General features: G+C 40.7%; 1 long non-coding RNA gene across 1 annotated transcript; it reads right to left on the bottom strand.

Annotated features, from left to right (window-relative positions):
• Nucleotides 1-156: 156 nt before the first annotated feature.
• On the bottom strand, nt 157-13,593 carry LOC127021739 (uncharacterized). Its single transcript, XR_007767257.1, has 4 exons — nt 13,464-13,593; nt 11,669-11,756; nt 6,642-6,808; nt 157-270 (listed from the first exon to the last, which is right to left on the bottom strand). It is a non-coding gene; the product is annotated as an uncharacterized LOC127021739 (long non-coding RNA).
• Between the last annotated feature and the right edge of the window lie 11,180 nt (nt 13,594-24,773).

The following is a 24,773-nucleotide window of genomic DNA, read 5'->3' as shown; positions in this document are numbered from 1 at the left end:
TCTTCTCCCAGCCATCCTGAAGCAAATGACATACAGAATAGTCTATGGTGCTACACTACAGCTGTATGTGTCAGCCTAGCAATCAGCTGTGGAGTCCTAAGGATGGGGTTATTTAAGCTCTGAATCAGGTTTGTTTGGGAAATGGCTTACTTCTACTATTGTGTCTGCGGGATTTGTGGAAAAGTCGTCTTTACGATCCTGCCTCCCACCAGCTGGTCTTCTGTTGGTCTTCAGACACGCGTGTGTGTATGTCTGCCATGGAGCAGCCACCTGCAATACATTCACAGATCAATTTACTGTCAAGTGGTTTGGAGTGATTCTGTGCTCAGTTTGAGACGGAGTTGCCCTAAGCACCTGAATTTCAACGACTGTTTCCTAGAATTGTACTTATAGTAAATTAAGCCATTTCAAAGGTTTTTCATTTAGACACTGGCAAGTGTTTCTGTACTTAATGTTGTTTTGATTGAGATCTACTCTACAGGACCTCTATGTAGCTCTTAGTCCTCCCTGCAAGCAGATGGGGAAGCAGAGGTTTCTATAGCATATCCTAGTTCTGTAAAAAGCTAATTGCAGACATCACAACTAAGCCAGGGTGATTTCCAAGTCACCCCTTCAATTCAGGATCAGCTCTGGCGCAACCAGACTCATCTCACCTGTGCTTCAGTGGGAGCCCTTCCTCTGATAGCGCTGAACTGGTTTGTATCTCTCTCAAGATTGGGTTTTTTCCCAAAGCCAAAGATAACAACATTTCCCTACTGATGTGCTTTCCATGTATTATTAGATTTCATTGCTGGTACATCCTTCCTTTTTACAGACAAGTTGACTAACCCTCACACCTTAAGGGGCAGAAAAGATAGATGCAGGCAAAGCCCTTGAAGTCCACCAAAAGGGAATCTCATTCTGCTAATGCTCAGTAATTCCTCTTTCTTTTGTTTTGTGGACCATGTGGCAAGAGACCTGCTGCTTCTTTCTCCTCTAACACCTTGTCTTATTAAAGCTCCCTCCACTCTTGATCACCATGCAAAACAGGTAGTGTTCTAAAATGGTATCAACTAAGCAAACTCATCCTGAAAGAACAGGGAACTTTCCTCAGCAATTTGTATGAGAAGTGTCTCATCTGTGTAGATGAAACTCCATCTGAACGGAGTGAGGAAATCTTTTGTTTGTATGTGTGCCTTATGTATGTACGTACAGTACTTGTACTATAACTGGTACTTTTAAATTTTCTTAGCTGTTTTTTGTTTAGCAAGGTCAGTTTTGCCCTTCTTTGGGAGGTGGATATCTTAATCATATTTATAACATTTATAAAAATCTTCCATACCTTCTTATATTTTATGAGATCTGAGATATCTAGCAAACTTCTAGAAAGAAACCTCTTTTTTTTCCCAGCCTAACAGGAGATGGGATTGCATTAGATTATATGAAATTTAAATGCACTAGCTGTTAGCCAAAGTGAATTTTCATATAGATTAATATTGTTATTGTATTTTAATAAAGCAATAGCATTTATGGAATAATGTAGACATCAATTACTTGGAGGTGTCTTGGAACAATTATTGACTTCATGCATCATCTGCTTCTTCACTTCAAAATTTGTTGCACTCTTCATAAAAACCATATATCAGCGAGCCATAAAACACATTTTAAATGCCTTCTAGCCCATCACAGACACTGTTGTTAGAAAAAGCCCCCCAAGCCAATGACATCCTAATATGTGACTATGTAATTAAAATTTTGACATATGCAAAGAGTTGTAAAATAGATAAAAGAGTATGTATTGTAAATAGAAGTTTAAAGGCTCTGAGCAGATGGTTCGTTTGTGAAAGAGGTACAGGGAGCGCCAAGAATTGAGAAACAGATGGCTTAGGTGTGAAGGACAGGCAGGGAAATTTGGAAGAGTTGAGGATGTAATGGACAACTCTCTGGATTTTTGCACACGCTAAGTGAATCACGAGGCTTGAATAGAAGGTTAAACATTTTACATTTTTCTATTTGCATTTGTATAAAAGTGTCGGTGGAAAATGTCCAGCAATAAAGCCCGATAATAACAGTCGAGACAAGTCATGCTTCCTGGGCTTTAGGGATACAAAGGCTGCTCAAACTGCAGATACCACTTGAGTGATAACACAGGCACTTCTATCCCAAGTCACATGCGTGGGCTGAGCTGTCTTAATTCAAACAGAAATATTCAGAATTCTAGCAAAACCGTATTGCCAATATTTACAGGTACCTGAAAAATAGTTTTAGTAATGTACTAAATGAACTAATGTTTGCCAGCTGCTGCTCCTTGCTTGTCTACTAACTGTTGTGTTAGCAGTATACGAGGTGAATTCAGTTCAAATTTAGGTGATTATACACCAAAAGCATGACCAAAACGGAATCTCATTTGGGCAGAAAGATCACATCAAATAGCACGTATTTTTTTGAAGCAATGGCAAGTCTTAAATCATGACCAGATTAAAATTATGACGCTGCTAAATCTATCCTTGAGTCTAACTTTCTGTTACGTTTTGACTCTCTCATATTTGCCAGGCAAGCTTGAAAAACACATCACCAGCTGCAAAACAGAAGAATTTCTGCACACAAATGGGCAAAAGATCACTTTTAGTAATCAAAATCAAATTTCCTAAGAACTGTGAAAGTGCAGGGATTTTGAGAGTGCTCTTTGGTCAGATTCTGTGTGAAAACTTGATCAATGTAGTAAAGGCGGTTATATTTATGAACCTTTTTGCAGAAGTCAGTGTTTTGTCAGCAGATATTCATTCTGAAAATGGTAACTGAAACCAGGAAAACCTTAAGCATAACCAAATAAATGTCGTCATTTTATAGCAATGGCTAGTACCCAACTGAGAAAATAGAAACTTATAAGCATCGTGAAATGATCCTCTATGTAGCTTTGGGAAAACTTGACTGAACAGATTTTTCAAAGCTATGGGGAAAGATTTCAAGGATTACTCCAGAGAAAAAATAAAAGCAAGACAGAGACCTCAAATCCTTGTGGAAATTGTGCACTGCCCACCTTGCCTGGACTGAAAATCTCACCACAGCAAGTTAGCCTAGCAGATTGTATTCATGTGCCTTAATATTTACTCATGGCTAAGTATTCAGAAGTGACTAAAGCTACTGTAAGGCACTACGTTTTTCAAACTCTAGCTTTTATATGGCTGAGAGGAAAAAAAAGTAAGTCTATCCAGTGCAGACTACTGAAAGGCCACCACCCTTCTGCAGGTAGAGATGTAAAAATCTTCCAAAATATCTTAATTTTGTAAAGTATGTAATCAATATTTATTCTTTTCTCTTACTACAAAAGGCTATTCACATTTGAAACAGCATTTATGTTTATGAAAAGTGAACTTCTGCAAAACAACTGTTACATGGGAACCTTTTTTTAGGTTTACCTAAAGTTTACCTTGCAACTTTTTAACTTGCATAAAACCCAACACAATCATTATTTTTGCATTGCGTAGTTTCTTGCATAATAGTAACACAAATGGAATTAGTAGCTGCGCGCAGTGTAGATACTATAGTAGTGGGGGGAACACTGGAGTGCTAATAAGAAACTGGCCTTTGCTAGCTACTGCTGCATTACATAAAGGCTTGGCACTGTGTATTACGACTATTTGAAAGACTAGCAGAATACAGTTGCTCCAAGAATCAAACCAGAGTCTTACTACAGTGTCCTATAGTAAATATTATTGAAAACAACAACTACCTATGCTTGTCTTTGAGGAGCTCCCATAAACTGGCTAAGCTAATTCTAGTTTTTCTGCCTTACAAAGCCCCAGGAGTTATTCTAAGTCTGACCTGTGGAGCAATCTGCCTTGCAAGGTACATGTACCCTTTAGATATTACCTCTTTTTTGAACTTCATCTGCATTTATTTTGCTTACTGGATAATCTCTTCAACCCCTGACAAACTTCTTTTCCTCAGCAATCTTGTTCTTTTGTATATGTCTCTCTGCCTAGTTAATTTTGTCTCTGCATTTCTCAGGCATGCCAAACAGTAGCTAGCATCCTCCCAGCTGTCACTCCTCCTTACGGTGACAATCCCTTCTCTTGCCAGCTTCTCCCTGATTCTCCTACTCAAAACATCTCTCTTCCTCTGCTCTCCATTCCTATGGTATTACAGGTTGCTATCATGCAGCATAATTCTCATCATCGATCCATACTTTTTTCCTAGGATGTTGGTAAATTTATCTTCTTTTTGCCTGGAGAGGAGCTGCGTATTTGAGCTATATGTTATTCTCAGAAGGATGAACTTATTTGACCCCCTCTTTTTTTTTTTTTTTGGCTAAGAGAGAGACTGTTACTTGTGATGTTTTTTTATCTCACTCCTGTATTCTAGGCTATCCTGGTTCTTCTCCTTGATTTCTTTTATCTGCTAGGTATCACACCATACCAGCTGTCCAAAGGAGATGAATTTTAGTAGGGCTGTTTGTGCTATGACAGCTAAGGTTGTGCCAGAAAAGTATTACAAATGACATCCTTCAAAAGTTTCTAGTAGCCATAAACATTTGCTCTAAAAATCCATGTAGGTTTTTGCTAAGGATATTATTTTTATGTTTATAAATCTAGATGTGCTTTATAGAAATAATTATGAATAATGTGCAAATAAAATGTACTGATATATTCTAAATGCCTAATAGAAACAATAGAAGCATAAAATAAACATGTATATAAATACAGATTACTATTATTTCAGTGGGGGGATTGCTCTTATGTAAAAATGTTATTTGAATAACAAACAGCATACCTATTTTGGGATATGTATTTTTCAATAAATTTAAAGCATAAAAATTAGATATAATAATTGGTCCTCAAAACTAAAACAAAAGCTCACCTCTGCCTGGTGTCTATATACGTTTCTGAACTTCCAAAAATACCTTAAAACAATCCATATAGCAATACCTACTTTCTCGGTGAAGCACAGAGAAGGTAGAGGCATTCCTCAAGACAAATATAAGACTGCTGATGCCACATCATAAGACCGAGAATTAAAGAAAAGAATTAAAGCAAACCCAGTCAGAGGACAATACAGGAATTAAAAAGTAATTGAAACAAAAAGTGATAGATCCTCTTTCTCCCTTCCAGTCAGTACATTTGTGAGGATATCAATGCTTCAACCATTTATTTAGCTCATTTTCTAGGACTATAAGGACTAAATATTGAGGTTTCTAATATAGAAGGGAATTAAGAGTTGTAGAGCTCCCTTTTCTCCCCACGTGGGCTGTTCGCAGGGTGCACTGCAGGAGAGCAGCCTCTCCACACCTGAGCACGGGGGGGAATTGCTGAGAGCCGGAGGTGGCTCTGCCACGCCGGCACACCGGGGCAAGTCCCTGCCAGGTACAGCGCAGGTGGGTTGCGAGAGCACGGCAGAGCCAAGGAGGAGTGAAAAAAGGAACTTTCTTATCGATGTCTGACAGTCATAATCTTTTCTCTCTGCTTCTATCAGGGCTGTAGCAAAATCACAGTAAATTTTGTTTTGTTCTGTTCTGTGTGGATAAAAGTCTTAAGCTCATTCCAGTGAGGAAGGCTGTGCCCTCATTTACAGTGAAGTCAATGATTTCTTCAGATGACTTCAGATTTATAGTGCCCTGAGTGAGAGAAGAATTTGACCCATAATTTTTTTAAAAACAGTTATGGTTTTTTGCACAGTCTTCCTTCTGAAGACTCACTTTATTCAGCCATCAATATTCACACTTTAAAGGCTTATTTCAATCAAGTTCCATCAATGACCTTTAGAAATTGGTCCCTTCAAATAATGAAAAAGACCTCAATTACAACAACATCTGCCTCCATCTAGCACTTTATTTGCCTTAGAGAAGGGATGGAATGATGATTAAGTTAACGGATAGGTCATTTTCATTTTTCACATTTACCATGTAAGTGGCTCCATGAATCACCGTTCATCTGGAGCCCAATCATGGAAGGCAGTGGCAAAACATCCACTGACTTCCACAAGCTCTTTTCCTGCACACTTCAGAGAGGGGAAGTGGAGTACTGGCATTAATCAACCTTTACAACCCATATGATAATATATTTGTCTTTTCCTAGGGCTGGAAAATAAACACTACTCTCCTCAGGCTCCCATTTCTCTAAAATCTCCATTGGCTACCTCAGCTTTTTCTATCAGCACTCCGTTAGGCAGCGTCACAGCCTTACGTTGCCACTTGCAAGCACTGAGCTGACAATTTTGCTCCCTTAGCTGGGATAAAACAGAGTGAAATGACTGCAGAAGAGAATAATTTCTCTACCAACTTATTCTTTTTTACTAGTCCAATGCAAATACATAGCCGAAGCAACATGGCCAGTGATAGAGTGAGACATTACAGTGTCCCACTCCGTGTACATGTCATGCTGCAAAGCATTGCACAACCCTGCTTGAAGGGACAGAAAATTGTCTTGTGTGTGTGGGCTGCTGATGCTGACCACGGCAATGAACCCCCTAAGCAGAGAGGATGCGTAAGATATAGGATCTGTAAAAGATAGGATGTGTATAATGTAAGAGAGGATATGTATAAGACATAGAAAGAGCTAAAAACAGAACAGTTTGGGATTTGGGGAAGAACCCAGCTTCAGTCGGGAGAGAAAGCCATGAAGTCAGAGGGTGAGCCCCAGCCAGTCACCACTGCAGCAGCTTACCTCTTCCTGGGTCTTCTGAAAAGACAACCTGCAAACCGACCACCTCGTTCATTGGTCCAATGTCATCCGTATCTTTGCAGAGTTGCCTTGAAGGCTTCAATTCTCTGACCTTACTCAGCTTTGCTGGTCTGTTCTTGGACATCCCCAACATAATGCTGTGAAATTCCCTGTGTATACACACACATTTATATATGAACATATGTATATGTAAGTATGTGTATATATATACACACATGTATATGTGTGTGTGTATATATATATATATATACAAGTTGAGATTGAAAATACAGATTGAATCAAAACCAGTACATTTTAAAAGGGAACAGAAGCTTTTAGCAAATGAAGGTTAAAGACTTTAGGTTGTCACTAAAAAAGAAAACAGGCCCCTACTAGTATGTTAAAGAGCAAATAAACCATCAGTATGTACTTTACCACTGTGATTTGTTTTCTGATACATCATGTATTAAAAAAGAGGGAGGAAGCAGAACAACTTGTTGTAGTGCTAGAGATGACACTGAAACTTTAAAAGATTGAGAGTGCACTGCAACAAATTGAACCAAGTGGGAAGCAAATACGCACAAAGCACAGCTCTCTTAGGAGCAGAAACGCATAATGGTGAGAGGTTGTTTGACCATTCCATTTGTTGACAAAGTTATAAAGATCAAGATCATTAGACTAAGTAGTCAAGATTTACAAGAAAAGGAACAGTAACATGAAAAAATAGAGATGGAGGTTTTTATTTGAACTGACAAATTACATTTATTATTCAAACACTATAACCATCAACTGGCTTAACACCAGAAGGAGCCTTGAAAGATGAGATATAAAAAGAACTTAAACACAAGGCTGGAGAGAACAATATGATCAGCATAAGGGCAATAAAAAACAGCTCAGAAAGTTGTATTCTGAAAAACTTATGCGGCCTATAGAGAAGACACAAACTGGGCTGAATGTCGTGACTTCAGTGTAAGCAGCAGCTGGACATGCAACAGCAACATTTTACTGATAGAAAATGCCACAGGGAAGAAGCTGCATAGAGTATGTGCGTTTGGTTAGCAACACAACATCACTTGTGTCACAACGCAGAGAGAGACATAAAATGAAGTGCCTCTACAATGAACACGCTGCCTGCGCTGTGGGACCAACAGCAGTAACATCCTCAACGAAGAACTACAGAAGCTGCATCATTTAGCTGCATATAAATGCATACTCAGAAAAATGTCCTTTCATCCTTAGAGTTTTGAGCGTATACACATTCGTACACACACGCGTGCGCACAGGTGTGTATATATAAGCATTTTCTCTAATGGCAGAAGTTTGCCCTGGGTCCTCTGATAGCGTAGAGTGCCAAAATAATTCAGTATCATGTTGGAATACATCAGCTGTAAAAAGCAACGCATCTGGGGATGTGATAATGTAAACAATCCTAAACAAAATTTTATTTCTACAGAGAATCTTTCTGTTTAAGCTGGTTTTCCTTATCCTTGAAGGATACGGCATGTATTCATCTGAAGATAACGTATATCAATTCTAAGCCACATTTATGAACTTCATTCAAAAGCCAGGACTCCTCTGAGTTATTAAACCATTAAAGGCCTCTGTCACTTTTCACATCAAGGTTAATAATCTAATGATTAAAACAGTTAAAGTTAGAACTGCAGCAGTAAAAATGCAACATTGGCACCCCTTTTTATGAGATTCAAGAACAATCCTAGATGGTTTTTGATGTGAAAACTGTGTTGAACTGTTTGTAATTAAAAGGTAGCTGCTGGAAAAGGAACTTAAAACATTGTTCGTAATCCTATCGAAAGGAAGTTGTTTGATTCTTCTTTCCAGTAAGGAAATTTATCTTGCATTTCATTTAAATATATTAACAACCCTCCATCACTTTAATTTACCTGAGTTTCTTTAGATTAGGAGTCTGAATGTGCTTCCACCATCAGAAGTGCCTCCTCAAGAACAATGAGGCATTTGCACTGTACGATTAACAGCTGCTTTGGTCCTGACAAACTCTGAAGCCAGGTAGTACAAACTCTCTGCGCAACACATACCGGACACACGATTACTTTTTGACTTACAGGCTTGCCAGCACGCAGGGAGACTGCTACCAGAATAATCCTTGTAAAGGGGAGAGTGCTAGCAGAAAAATCCTTGTAAGGGACCGTGCCTTGAGGCAATGTTGACTCCTGCGTGGCTCTGAAATCCTCGGTGTGGTGGGCCATTTCACATGCCACGGGAAGAAGCTTCCAGGGTGGAGCACCCCAATGCCACAGGAAGGCAAGAACAGAGAAATTTGACTTCACTTTAACTTCTGCGGAGCTGCAACTTCAGGGTTTGGGTTTTTTTCAGATACTCATGGCCTCAAGTACACCTAAGAGCTATGACTTACCAAATCTTGTTTCTGGGAGCAGTCTAGAAAAGGATTGCTCATTTTGGGCTAACCTTCACCTGGCATTTTCTGTCTCCCTCCATGTTTTCTGGAGGGTGACCAGTCCGATATTTGTAACTCAGTCAAGTAATGCTAATTCAGTAATGATCACTGCTTCATCTTGTTAAATTCTGGATTTGGGCATCCTTAATTAGTTTCCTTATTGAAAGTAACAGAATTATTCATGTGCTTATATGAGTGTTGGAGCATTTTGCTGTTTAGAAACTTATTTTTAAAAAGCTAGCCAACAGCTAGAGTTAACGTTACAGGAAAAATTTTAATCTAACTCACGTTTTCAGTAACTCTTAACCTTCTGAATTTCTGCAGTTGGATTTGAATCATCCAGACACGGCTTCTTTAAGCGTAAGCTATTCTGGGGAAACTTGACAAAAAAACATGGATTCTTCTACAATTACATGTAAATATATATATATATATTTGCAAGTTATTTTTAACAGGCAGTGGAAAGTTGAAATTTGCTGTAGAAACATTTGCTATAGAAACATTTTCCTGGAGGAAAAATGAGTTGAAATTCATTCAAGAAATCTTGTTGACAACTTCACTGAATTCTATTGCTGTTTCTATTTTGGGACAGTTTGTGAAGGATTTATCTGTCTGTGAAAAGCTAAAAGATGGTGTTGTACATTGTGTGATGATGCAATGAATTTAGCCTTCGTGTTACCTTTCAGACTTGTGCACTATAGCAATCTTTCAGTTTCATGATCGGATGCTGCGTATCAAACATCATCGTACAACACTGCAGATTTCTCACACCTTTAGTTAGCTCTGTGTTGCTCTTAAACATTGCTACGACATCCAGATGCTGAGTTCTACTGTGATACAAAAATCCACAAACATGTAGGAAATGGTAGGACCTCTAGCCAAGTGACCGAAAAAACAACGGTGTTTGAGACAGTGGCCTTCTCATTTAGGCCATAGGAGTAAATCATGTGAAAATCATTTATCTAAAACGTACGTAGCTGAACAAAAAGCAGAGCAAAATTCTTCCAATAGTTGTGTATCCAATCACCTGAGTTGTGTTTAAAGAATGAAAAAAAAAATCATGTCCTTGAATGAAAACTAGACTCTGGTGCACACCAAAATAAAATTATAAGTAACCGGTATCTCTAATGTGCCGTAGCAAAAAATGCCCATTCATTAATAAACTGCATCACTTGTAGGGTGCTTCTGTACGAGAAAAATAATCTCCCTTAAGGAAGGTTCAGAAAACAGGAAAGAAATAGTAAAGATAAACCCCATCATTGCTTAAAATCTAACTTCTAACTGCAATTTGAAACAGATAATGTGCATGTAGACATGGCAGTATGTGTGATAATTTCCTAGAAACAACCTACTCGAATTAACTTCTCATTCTATTAGCTTGCTATTGTTGAAAATAGCAATATAGCGCTGTAAAAGTCACTCCCTCGATGTATATTGTTTCTTTATATTAAAATGCCATGATTTATTATTTTTATTTCCCATTGCCTGTTTTTTTTTCTCTGGAGGAACAGCTGATTAGTCTCACTTCAGGCAGTTTCAACCGGAAAGAGAGAAAGAGCTAAAACAAGCTAGGAAAAAACACTACAGGAGCTATTTTGCTCTCTCTGTAATTTGAAAGAGCTCTTCAGCCACTGTGCTGTTAAATTCCACTGGGTTCTGCTGGAAGAAAGAGAATGCTGCAGGCGAGGCACTGAAGAATTAACTTGGGTTTTTTTCAGCTGCGTCTCTCTCCTTTTTGGAAAATATTTTTAGATGAAATCCTTGTTGTAGCCTAAAATAAATCTCATACTTGAGATATATAACAGCAAATCTTATTTACTCTGTGTGGTAGTGAGAAATCTGTTTCTCAGGCATCATGAGAAAACGGGATTCCACTTGTATGGTAAGATGAGAATTGAAGATGGTGCTACTGGAGCAAGGGTGTCTTCTGACTGTCTGACACGCTGGTTAGTGCCTGCGCTGGCAAGCACAGCTCAGGAAGAGGGGATCTCAGGGCAAACTGGTCCTGAAGACCTGCTGATCACACTACACACATTTCATGGCCATGCACTGAATGCTCCACGTCCGCGTGGCTGGACCATATAGGCACGTTCCTGGAGCCCGTCTTCCAGAAGAGACCCAGTGGGGGTACTTTGAGATGGCAACCAAAGCGCAGTAAGGGAAGACAACCAGGAGGTGTGTTTCAAATGGGCACTCCCTGGGCTGAATGAAACCACTAGTGCAGATGCACTCGTTTTGGTTAAGAGGTGCAGAATAACAACATGGGAAATGATTCAGTTGTTCAGATGTGATGAGGATACTGCGGCACTGGCAGCAGAAACAGGTCTGCTGAACAGTTCTTTACTTTCAAGTGAAGTGATAGCTTCATATGACCAAAAAAAGTGAAATCTGCAAGGAAAACGTTGCATAGCTTTGCAAGTTCCTCAGGTGAGACTGGTGGGGAATAAGCTGACTCTTCATGTGGTGGGCCTGGGCTAGGTGGCACGGGCTGCAGGCCAGTTCGAGAGGAGCTCAGGGTGGAGATACAACATCCCCAACCTGCGTCTGCAGGAGCCTTGAACTGACTGCCACAAAGAAGAGTTAGAGATCCATATACCGTGACTTTTAGTAGCATCCGAGCACTTAACTGCTCCTCCATAACACGCACTGACATCCTGTTGTTCCAACCTTGCTTTCTTGTGAGGCTGTGGACGAGAAGATAATCTAAGTTATTTCAATTTCTTCAACAAAGCCCACTCAGGGAAACAAATGATAGCTAAACAGAACAAAACCAACTCTTCTTCCCAAAACCTCAAAATAAGGCAACTGTAAGGATAGAATCTTCATGTTATCTATTATAATTCACAATAATTACATTTATTATTGGCTTATTTTAATCATCTTTAGACACACTAGAATAATATTTTCCTTTCAAATTCAACAGAACATAGAATTTTAGATTACTTGTATTTATGAAAGGAATTATATGATGTGATGTGCCAGCAGGAGACAGGATATGCCAACCCAGGAGATCTTTTCCCACTTCTATTTCTCTTTCAGTGTTCCTGTGTTCCTACTTAGGAGACTGGTATAATAAAAGTGGTACTCATAATATGCAATATATTTTTCCAGATTACTTTAATAGTGCCAAAAAGATAACCAATGAATAATCATAATAAAATATATGTAAAGGGGATCACAAATCTCACTGATGCAGAACAGGAAGAATTTATTTTCAAAGTGTTGCTAATGACTTTCTGCCTGCCCCTTTGAAAATTGCTTTGAGCTTAGTACTATCCCTTGGAAATCCAATTCATATATTCACAAGCAGCATGAAATTCCAGTAGGAAATAAAACACTTTTATTCAAACGTATTACAGCATGTTAATGCTGTTTCTTAGAATGTAAACTGCAGTAAACACCGCACTGAAATAGAAACAAGAAGTGACCTTACTGTATGGTTTTGAAAAGTTTCTGGGTTAAAAGCCAAAGCTCAGCACACAGACAACTCACAGATTACAAAAAAATGGATCCAGATGATATTCTGTGGCTAATGCAATCAAAGAGAAAGCGGCGCTCCTGTGAGCACAGCATCCCTTCCCCGAGTCGAGGAATCGATACAGGGAGCTGCTGCTTTGGGGAGCTGCAGGACAGGCGCGATGCTTCCCAACCCACTGCCAAAAAAAGCAATATGCAGAGAGCAGGTGCTGCAGCCTGGTGCTTTGGCAACACTGCTGTGTCATTCAGCAGCTGCTGATAAGTGATAATTTTTCATGGGAGCTATCTCAGAAGCATTTCTCCAAGTGGCTGGTTCTCGTGACTGCCTCTGCTCTCATTTTACTCTGAGTGCCTCCCTTAAGCACACTCAACTGATCTGCTCTGCATGGAGGGCGATAGAAAGTTGCTGAATTTCTAAATATTGCCACTGAACACATACTGGTTTGTGACAGGACTCTGGAAATAACTGGTAGTCTCTTTGTATCATATTCTCCATAGCTCTGCTGAATACTTTTTGCTCAGTGCAGGTGGAAAAGGCTTCTCATGCTACCCAGCATTGCCAGTGCATATTTGGCTGCCTCATGTCAAGAGCTGCTCACTCCCTTTTCCTCTTCTCTTTTTTAAGGGAAACCAACCAATATTCTTAAAGAATCATAAGAGAAAGCAATAGAGGTATCTGAGACAGAAGAAAACAGAGAGCTCAGAACTTCCTTAGTAACTGATGGGTGTGATGGGCCCTGAGGGTGCCCAGGGCCTGGGAGCTCCCGTCCCGCAGCCCAAGAGGTGCGTGACCGCGCGGGGACTCTGCCGAGCACTCGTGTGAAACCACTGGTGACACGGCAACGGAGTGAAATGGCGCCTCTTTGGAAAAAAAAAAAAATTGAAAATCCTTAATTGCAAATCAGAGTAATTACCTTTGAAAAAAGAAAAGATTAATTAACTGCAGCTCCTGTAGGTCCTGGGGAACGGGAGGTTGTCAAGCCCAGTCCAGTTCTTGAGACAAGAAGTGAAAGATCAGCCACCTGGAACGGCACCACCAGGGAAGGCTCCGGAGCAGCAGACGTGGCTTTCGTGGGAAACCTCACGTCTCTCTCATCTGCAATTCTCTCAAAACATTAAATGGTAAATGAAAGTGACCTCTGCTGAATGCCAAGACTTATGCAAACTTTTTCAATAACCAAGGAATTCACCCTTACTTAGCTCACTTTTAATTACAATGTAATATTTTTTTAATAATTGTGTTAAGTGCCTATAAAAGAAGAAAGGGCAACTTCACCAACAAGGACGACTGAATTACTGGAAAGACAGAAAGACTAAAAGAAAGGTGGAAATATCAATAATCGGCTGATTTGGGATCAATGCTCAAAAGTCTATATTTATCCATAAATGCTGTCTTGATATGTCTATAGCTGTATGATGTATCTCTATTATCAGTGTGTTGATTTATAAGAAAGGTTGTTAAAACTGCCTATGTTTCTAAACAAACATTTTCATAGTGAAAAAAGTCTTGCTGAGTTATAATCTTCCCTCTTACAATTTAAGGATCTAAGTTTTATAGAGTAAACGGGGAATTTCAGTTTGTGTCGGGGGGCATATCTGTCTCCTGGGCTCGAGCGCTCACTCGGTGCAAGGCATCTGCAGCGACTCTGAGGCCATCCTTCCTTTCAGTCCCCGCTCTGCTACCTGAAGCCAAGAGGCTACGGCCTGTCCCTGTACTTCTCTTCCCTCTGGGATAACCTGCAGCCAAACAGCCTCTTTAAAATGCTATTTATTTTAACAAAAGCAACGTAGAGAAAATCGGTTTCAAAAAACCAGTACAGAGCTAAATGTCCCTTCAGACACCCCTCCTGGGATCTGGGAAGGGTCAGGTCCTTCAGGCTTTCCCACAAGCCTCCACCAGCCGGGGCTGCAAAGCTCCACCGGCCCCAGCCCTGGACTTCTTAGCCCTTTCATTTTGAGCTCCAAGATCCCAGACTGGGCAAAACATCATTGTCACTCAAGAGACCAACAAAATCTTCAACATAAACTGCATGAGCCCTTGCCTGCCAAGAAAGAACCTAGACATTCCTATTCCAGTTTGATGGCAATAGACCAATTTTTGTATTTTCCACTTCACTCTTTCTTAAAACTCTAGGAATTCAGTGATCATGATGAATAACAAACGCTCTGCTGCATTTGACTAATGGCCTCTCTTAATAACTATGTTGTACTTTGGTATTCTTGCACTGTAGCCTCTGAAGAGTTTAGTGCATTATTAAATATGAATTCCAGTTCTGTCATTTCAGGCTTAATGCAGCTGAAGCTGTCTTCATATTTGAAAATCAGGTCCTAAGACAATCACATGAATATCTCATTGCTTAAAATTAGACATCTAAATTCACCTTAAACATCCAAATAAAGTCAGATGAGTTCTCAAAAATGCTGAGAATCTGCAACATTCACCGACATCAGTGAGATCGGATGATACCCAGCATCTTTAGAAATCAAGAACTCTGTTTTATACCAAAATGTACAGGCTTACTTGCTAAATGTCAGGCACCCACACTTGAATATCTTCTTCAGAGAACTCTCTATTTCATATCCAGAAACGTTTTCATTTCCTGGAATAGCTGTGTTTATTACTTTAATAAACTGAATTAGGAAATACGGTTATTGGTTTCCTAACTAGGCTGAATTAAGTTTCATTAAAAAATAAAATCTAGGATTCCAGTTTATACTTGACATAAAAGCATTTAAAATGTTAAAACAACCATATTCCTTTTCCTTTTAATATGTAGATAAAGAAAATCCTTCCTGCGTTAAACCTCAAGCTATTCTTAACATTTCAAATGGACTAAAATATCATAAATAAAACATTTAATTAAAATATCTAGTATATAATATTTCTATACTTATTATGTGTATGATTTTTTCTGTTTGCTGTAGATCACAGAATAAAAACTGTAAAATGTATTTATGAAACTAGCAGGGTGATGCTCCAAAGCTATTACCTTGCCTCTCCTGTAGGAAGGGAAGTTACCCAGCCCAGCTGCTGTGGGCTGCAGAAGGTGCTGCTGCTGGTGGCCACAATCCCTTCTCTGGCAGTAGGTGAGTAACAGGGACATGGACTGCAGCATCATAGCAAAGTAAAACCCACCAAGATATTATATGTCATTCCTAGATAAAATCAGCTTGTCTCACACACAACGGATTTAATGGCCATCTTAGAGGCATGTCTCAGTTACAAAAGGAAACATGAGGTAGTAGCATTTTGGGGCTTATTACCTTCAGATCTAACACTGAGACAGTTAGGTCACGACTTTTTCAAAGCAGATATCAAGGTAGTTGTACATCCAGAGATAATGCTCCTGTGGCTCCTGCTGAGGCACTATGGTACCTCGCCGTCTGGCTGGTCTCTACTGGGCATCAGCCGGCACCTTCCTGAAAGCTCTGCCGCAGCGTGATTTACTGTGCAGTGAGTGAAGGAGGGTACCTGGGAGCAATGCAAATGGGTACAACATTAACACTTGATGCTTCAAAGCAGTGTGCCTGCTGTGAAAGAGGCCCAAAATACAACAGTGAGAAAAACGTGCAAACTGGTTTTGTTCCCTTGCGTACTTGACTTCACTATAAGGCTGCAGCCTGTGGCCGCCCCATGCCCACGTCCCTGGGGAGACTGTTTGGGAAACCCACCCAAGAGTCCACTGACGTCCATCTCGCTAGGACTCGAGCCTGTGGCACGGATGGCCCACACGCGTCTGTTCCTGCGGACAACAGGCCAGGCAAAAGCTGCAGGATCGAGTGCAGTACCAAGTCCTGAGCAGGAATAAGCCAGCTTGACACAAGTCCAACAGCACACCGCCCTTCACTGGGATCATCTTTGTAGATCTTCAGTACAAGAAAGCTAATGTAGTAACGCTTTTTTTTTGTTGGAAATCTCACAATAAGAGAGAGTTACAACATTAACCAGAGTCCCCTACGACAGGACTTTGTTCAAACTGAACTTGGAAAGGCAAAAGCAATAGTTACTGCTATGTGAAGCATCCGTCAGTGCTTGGCTTGTCACATCCCTCGCAGACCAATTCCAGCTGCATTTATTAACGAAGAATCACTGAAGCACGAGCTAATTCTTTTATCTACACTTTTGTCCCAGCAAATTGGTGTTTAATTGTCTGAATGAAAAAAATTGTGGGTGGACACTGTAGCAAAGAGAAACCCATCAATTCTCATCACAGAAACAGTTAAAAGCCCTGTTTATTTCCACACAGGAGCCTGTTCAGTATATTTATAAAAGCCACAGAGCTGCTTTGGACTGTGGGTGGGTTATTGTGTACTAATTTCCACTTGCAAGGTTTTCAAATGGTAGATTATCTCCAACAAAAATGATTGTGGAGCTAAGCTGAAAAGGTTCCCTAAGCTGAAAAGGTTCAGTTACCTCTAAATACAATGGCAGATTCAATACCTGTTCATCTTATGCCATGAAAATTACTGTATGGGTGTTAGAAGGAAGTTCTGCAAACTTTTTTTCCAGATTCATAATTAAATCACTGCACTTCCCACTTACTTAATTTGAATGTTGCAGGGCTATAGTATGGGAAAAGAGAGAAAGCATTAAATACAGTTTCTGTGACAGTAGTTAATAAAAGGAGAAATATTGGAAAAGCTTTATGAGAGGTTTAATAAGTAACTAAATGACCAAAACCAAACAAAGTACTTACCACTGGGAAGTCAAACTGTGCCAAAGCCCTATCTGCAAATGTTGAGGGCTTAATGACACAACTGTTTAATTCGTTGTCTTCTCTCAGACTTTTCTCTTTTAAACTCTATTGAAGTGTACAGACAATGCAGCTTAAGATAAAGCCACCTTCATGCAAGTCAGGCAAGTCAACCCACTGAAATCAGTGAGAGGATTTCTGGCATAATGCAGTTTCACACACTAGGATGTAAAAATTGTATCTTTTCTTTTCTAACAAATCTTATGACCTTCATGGACCCCAATCCAGCCCAAAGCACATTCTTTCCCCTGATAGTTTATCCTTAGTTAAAAAGGTAATTAATATATCCAAAGCTATTAATCTGTCAGAAAAGTGTAAGTTCAGAAATCACAGTGTCTTAAAGAGCAAGAGTATGCATAGATTTTCCTGAGTCTTTGAGTCTCTCAGAGAAAAGTAGCACTTGCGCAGGCAGCAGCTCAATCCACGTTCACAGGTCACGTATGGCATAAACAAAAACGCAGTAGAGTAAATCCCAAAGAAATAAGAAGGCATTGAAGAACAAAATGCTTTTCTGAGGTTTGCTCCACGTGGGACGATCATACATTCATCGTGCACTTGGATGAGGGGTTGAGTGTTTCCTCCTCCTGCAAGGAGAGGACAAACCCGTGCACTGTTCCTTGCCTGGTATTGGAGGCAGGCACTTTTGCCTTTTGGCTGTTGTTCCTACTGCTGCTGTGCATTTTCAGGCTTCAGTCTTGAAAGGATAATAATTGAAGTGATGAATAATGCTGAGAGGAGCAGCAGTGAAGACTGTCAAATTACAATCTCAGGTTTTGGTTTCATATCTGCTCTTCATGGGAGTAACAAGAGAACACAGCAGGACGTTCAACGCCACCAGGCAAGAATGGAACACTAAAATATGAATTAAAACTAAAATAAACCAAAACTGCACTATTGTCTAGAGCCTCAAACCACTATTTATCTTCATGAAGAAAATAATTCAATGGAGCATACAATGTTGTCCATTGTTGCTCTCTTTTAGGAACAACTCAAGCTCAGTTAGGAACAATTCAAGCTATAATCTCCCTATATACTCACTGGCCCGCTGGTCCAGTGCAGACATTCCCATACAGAAGTGATATCCTCACGTAATTTATTCCAAAATACTGCTGAAATCAATGAGAATTTGTCATAAGAAAATATTACAACGTATCACATCATAATCATCATGTTACAGCATGTCAGACTAACATGACAATAAATGGCTGAGTAGAAAGAAACAGCAGTTTAAACTGATATCAATATATAACACTTAGCACCACAAAGCAGTTTTACTAACTCCCGCAACAGTAATTGATTAACGGTAACATGTTAAAAAACATGTAAATAGATGCATTAGCTAATTATGAAAGAATCACTTTCTTGTCTAATTGCATGAAGAGCACAGGAATGATTTCCCAGTTCGTTGAGTTAGTAAATGAAAGAATAAAAAAAAAAATCAAGCTGCATGTGGCAGAAGCCAGTTAGCAGAGACAGACCTGTGCCGCAGAGGTAGAGATTTCCCTGCCAGTATAAAGGTACGGCCAAAGCCCAGACAAAGGGAGGCAAAAACTGGAGGTTTTTTCATGCAGAATATTAGCAGACATGTACATGAACAGAAGAATGGATTTCTTTCTAATATTTGTCCCCAGCACTGTGTGCCTCTCGGCCTTTTCAGGCATTAGGGCTTCACTGAGCTTGATGCTTTATGCCTTAGTTCACACGAAGGACAGAGAGAGTCAAAGAGCTCGGTAAGTGGACGTGCCCGTGATGCCCACCCAGGGCCCGGCTGTTGGTCTCTACAAGGGTGATGGAAAGCCCAGCTCGAATTTGGAGGGGAGCAACGGAGGGGCTGCACAGCTGGGGGAGCTCTTCCCACAGCGGAGATGAGTGCTGCAGCCGCAGCCGGGGGCTTCGCTGGAAGTGGCAGAGATGAGCAATGCCTACTGGTGTTATTGGGCCATGAAGCCAACATCCCAGTAATGAATTGAGAGAGAACCGAGTGAGGAGAGGTCATGAAAATGAGAACAAGCAGCTTCTGTTTGCTCCGGCACAAAGAGGAGCTAATGGCGGAGCACTGCCAGGGGGATGAAGTACTCAGATTAGAGAAACAAATATTCATCATTGAAATATTTGGAATGTATGACAGTGGAACACAACGGGATTTGTCAAGGCCAGGGAAGAGGATGGTGTGTCCTTCTCTCCTCTGTCCCAGGCAGAAGTCCCTCTGAAAATCTGAAATACTTCCTTGGGTTTTTTTCCCCGCTGAAACAGAACCTGCTGCATTGATCAGGGGTTACTGGGAGCTTCCGTTTACACAGAAAGCCTGTGGCAGTGCACATACAGAACTAGGGTAAATGGGCAGTTATAATAAATATTTTGATTACAGCTAATTTGTCAGCTACAGCATGCAAACAGAAGACTAATTAAATGGGCCAAGATGCAGCTCACATAAGCAAAGTCAAGATACCAGGTGTTAGAAAGCAAACTGAGAAAGAATTGCCAGCTTTTGTATTTTCCACGACTTAGAGAAGCAAAACTGCTGATGATCCGATATGTTTCACAGAACTTGCTGTGAACAGCATGGCACAGAGGTTCAGGCAAACATGCTGTAATGAGAAGATGTAGAATGTAAAAATAATTAGTCAAGGTTTACAGAGCCTACCAGCTAAACACAGGACACTGTGAAATTATCAAAGACACTGTACAGGAGTATAATAATACGAAAGTCTCGTATGGCAGATTCAGAGAGCGGATCTGCAGGCCTTCATAGCACAACTAATATAACTTCATTACCGGTTAGTCTTGTGATTAGTCATTGTAAGTACAGCAAAACATGGATAAAATAGCTTACTTGCACTGTATCATCCACTTCCTTATTTGTCTTATAAACTACTTGCTCCATTTCTGCTCTTAACACATTTTGAAAGAAAGACTTCTTAAAAGCCACCTATGGGACTCAGATGCTGATTTCCCTTCAAACAAGTGGGCTCTGAATACCAAAATCACAGAAGTAGCTTTGAAAGTGTCCACCTTCATCTTTCCCTTCTCTCGTCATTAAAAATATTCTTCCCACATCGCCAGTAATTTTCACGCGCCAAGATCAGAGAATTCTGCACGCTGGGGAGGAAATATGGACAGTCACCTAAACAGCAATCACCACAAGCTCCTGGCGAGGCCATTGTATTACCATACAGGTAACGCAGTGAGTCACAGAGTGCAAAATATACACCTGCAGAAAGCTTTAGAGCAAACAGCCATCCCAGGGGAAGGTGAAGACTAATTAAAACTAGTGCTACAAAAAGATGTTACTGTTGTAACATGTGTTAGTATGAGGTAGTGCACGAGAGAGCAATAAAAGAAATGTCAAAGGAAGTGAGCAATCGTGGAAGAGCCTGAGCTAAGGGATGCAAAGACAAGCGTCTGGGGAAGCAGGGCAGAAGCTCTGTTTATAGCAAATAGAGTTCTCTAAAAAATTAAAGGATGGGGGAAAGAATGTGCAGATGAGTCTCTGTGCCATGGGGACAAGGCATGATCAGTGCTCTCAGAGACAGATGCTCATATCTGAGGGGATGACATTGCCAAATGAGACTGTTTGATTTGCATATAATCATTGTCCAGGACATGGACTCACCTGCGTGTATCCACAGTCCAACATAACTACTTCTCCGAGATGGTTGGAACTGTGCTAGAATAGGAAAGAGGAGACTTTGATTTCTAGCTTCTTACCCAAGGCTCAATCTGCAATCCACAAATCACTCCCCAGTGCTGCTGGTCAGCTACACAACTCGCACCGTGCCCGCCTTTATTACAGACGTGCCTTGGAAACCCTACCAGCCCCCCTTACGAGTGTGCAAGGCAGGGCTCGTCTCCTTGCTTCTGCCCCTTCTGGCTCTGAGATCGCCAAGGCAGTGGGCAGACACCTGCCTGGAAGACATAAATTCTCTAGCAAATATACCTCGATACCTGAAGGACTGAATTCATTCCTAGTTCACATCCATTATGATACAGAGCATAGCTGGATCTTTTACGAGAGACAGTTTTAGGTGGCAAAGTCAATTTGGTTACAACCAATGTGCTGCAAACTGAAGCCTAATGAGTACCTGACCCTTCTCATAAAGGAACAAAGAACTGGGAGTCCACCTTCCCCTCCTGTCTTCAGCCTCCTGGAAAAAGAAAAAAAAATAAATTCCCAAGTGCCTGAAACTGGGCAACATGCAGTGCCTGAGCCTCTGAAAGCCGTGTGATAAATCCTTTCCCATCTGGTTGGTCTTCAGCTAATTAACTGACATGGTTGAAAATGAGCACCACCTAATTGGAGCACTCTGTTCTCCCTTTGCCTGGCAGGAATGAAATGGATTCCAGATGATCAGTGGTTTAACATTTTCCAAGTAATCCCAATTCAATGCCATCAGTCCTGGGCCAGCCTCCCAGCGACTTGCACACATCCTCACCTTGGGCTATGAATCCAAAGAGCATCACTGGAAAGGGAAACTTGCTAACTATCCTGAAATGGTGGACAGATGTGTGTAGTTTCCAATTCATATGATATACTGGAACACATGCCACCTGCAAATAATAAAAGGCCAGCTGAGCTCCAGGCATGCCTTTTCTCTGAAGCCAAGGAAATTCTCCAAGCTAGCCCATGCAACCTAAAGGTGCAAAGGCCATCTGCAGTGCTCTTTACAAGAGAATTGCAATGTTAAACCGATGGTTCTGTGAATGCCCTGCAGGTGATGGGTGCCAGATCTCTGAATCTCGGGTCCTAAGAAGCAGAAAAAGCATCTGCATGCTGCCACTGAGGAAAAGATGTTAAAGCATAAAATTACCTTGCATTACACCTTAAGGACTCGCGGAGACCACCTGCACCGAGAACTGCCCTGGCCCACCTGCCAGGCAAAGCAGCACAAGACATCTGCAGGCTTTTGGGACCAGTGGCTGGGCAGAGTCCCCACGCTGCAGCCTGCCTGCCAGCCCAGCCCCACTCTCATCCAGACCATCGTGGCTATTCCCACAGCTACACAGTTGTAGAGAGGCTCTCGCTCCAAACAAGTGATTTGTGAACCCCAACTGTCATGGCTCATTCCTCCGGGAAACTCCTTCCCTCGTACCTGCTGCCGTCCGAGGATTTTTATTTCTCCATCCTTTCCTGCTCCAGCTCCTGCTAGCATTCTTCTCCTGGGCTTCCAGTCCCTTTTCCAGCGACTTTCACAGTGACATTATCCACTCCCAAACACCAGGAATAGCTTTCAATGACAGCAAGAAATCCCTTAAATACTCTCCATATCTCCCAACGTATAGAATTAGTGGAACAGGTTAAACTGTGGCTGCTGCCAGTGAGGAGCCAGTGATGTCTCCGTCCTGTTGTGGTTGTTTGCCCACAGATGGTTTCAACACCCACATCTCACAAAATACAAACAAGCAAACAAAAAGCACCTCCCCAAACACACAGGTGAGCAAAACTGTTTGTAAAAATACTTGCAGTAACACGAGCACCAAAATGCTATGACGATCAGGCCAGATGTTGTGATTCAGCTGTATTGTGAATATGTCCCAGGATTTCCCCGAAATCTAGTGATGAATATTGTAACGTCCATGTGAACATAATATACACAGAGAAGTCCTTTAAAATCTGACCATATACAGCGATGAATGCTAAAACCAGTTGTTTCCATGTATGCAACTCTGCACATCACACGATGGGTTTTATTTTGTTCTCAGTTGCAACACTGTAAAGCAGGGTTAAGCCCACTGGGGTCATTAGATGGGCTGCAATGAAACCGAGGTACATGAGAAGACTCACATCTGATGGAGGTTTTCTTTATTTCTCTGCAATATGAAATTTTTAAAAGTCTCCTGGCATGTCTTGTTTTCTGGTCTTTAGTGGATGCTAAAAAAAAAAAAAAGCGTATTTTCAGTCCCAAATTATGATAATTTCAAGGAATGTTTTTTCTATTTTCATCTTAAATTATTAAATTCTAGCAAAATTAGATTAAAAGATGTATTAACTAAGAGGAGTTCTATATGTCCGAGTTTTATTTCTGTGTTTATCAAGTTTGGAAATAAGAAAGCATAAATAAAATATCTCCTTTTGATGTTAAATTACTTCTCTTTCTTTAATACCCGAAATACAGTTGTGGAATACAGATCATCTTCTAGCTAGAAACATCATTTAATATTTATTACTACTCCGTTCAGTTCTGCAGCTGTAAGGAAGGTATGCCCGCCCCCCCTGCCTTCTTGATCTGTGATCTTTTAGAGTCCTGACCTCAGAACATACCACCACTAAACAGTGGTGGAGTAATATTTATTTTACTCCAGCAAGCAAAGCTCATTTTAAACTACATAAGTTTGGATGTTTCCCAGTCTCAGACTTTTAGAAGCACCAACATAAAGTTCATCTTTCTTCATTGTAATACAAGCAAACAGCTTTGCGAAACCAGTTTAAGGAATTTCTTTCACTGTGGAAATGGGAGCCTTATCAAATCGGAAGAAATCCCGTGATCCTGCAAGGCCAGAGTCATGCTGAAATTGCCTCTGCAACAGGCTGCGCAGCAGCTTCTGTTTCCCAAAGGGCTGCATTAATCGAGCTATAAAGAGCTTTCCAATAGCTTCCAGGAGAAAGCAAATTTCACTTTGTGATAAAAAAAGTTAACTGTACTTTTCAGTAAAATGTAAATGTGCTCCATTCTTCATAAGTACTGACATTTTCTGCGGATTTTATGCACACTGAGTGATTTGGGTAGGTGGGTGATGTCCTGTATTCTTCATGGATGTTTACTTGTCCTGGCTTAAGGGGTTCAGCTCTGCTGTATGTACGTGTATAAACACACACACACATACATGAGTCATGTCACATTAACATAACTGAATACAGTGTCATGTACCTATATGATAAGACTGATAATAGGCAGTGATTTTTAAGTACCGGTCACCTCTCTCCTTACTTCGTACACTTCAAAAACCGACAGCTTAGAAGAGGTAAAAGCTAATTTGCTGGGAGTAGTCATCCTGGAGTTACTGTGTGCTCTGAATCTCTAATGCCTTTTGAGTTATGGTAATAAACTTAATACCATGAAGGGCCTGCTCCATCTCCCAGATGGATATGACACAAACCTCAAGCATGTCAAAGGAGAAAACACTGTTGATTTCAACAGCTTTTCAAAAGAGTAGTTTAGAAAACTGCAGGAGCTCTTGTGCACTGAACACTTTTGAAGATCCAGCCCCTTTGAACAGGAGGCAGAACTGTCTTAAATACCTGTGCCTTTACGCTCCCCTTCAGGTGGTAACACATCTTCCTTCCAGCATGAGAAACAGGTGCTAATAGGAGGATATTTTGGAAAAAAGCACTCACCCCAAAGCTTGACTGTGTCTCTAGCAAAGATCTGTGGTTCAATAGCCACTTTGGTTTGCAGTTCAATAGCCACTTTGCCTGCCTTCCTATTTATAAAACTAAACAAAATGCACCGACAATTACAACAAGATTCCAGG

Source organism: Gymnogyps californianus, chromosome 13 (assembly GCF_018139145.2).
Source record: "Gymnogyps californianus isolate 813 chromosome 13, ASM1813914v2, whole genome shotgun sequence".
Classification (NCBI taxonomy): domain Eukaryota; kingdom Metazoa; phylum Chordata; class Aves; order Accipitriformes; family Cathartidae; genus Gymnogyps; species Gymnogyps californianus.
The sequence above is the reverse complement of the archived record's forward strand: the minus strand, read 5'-3'. Positions and strand labels throughout refer to the sequence as shown.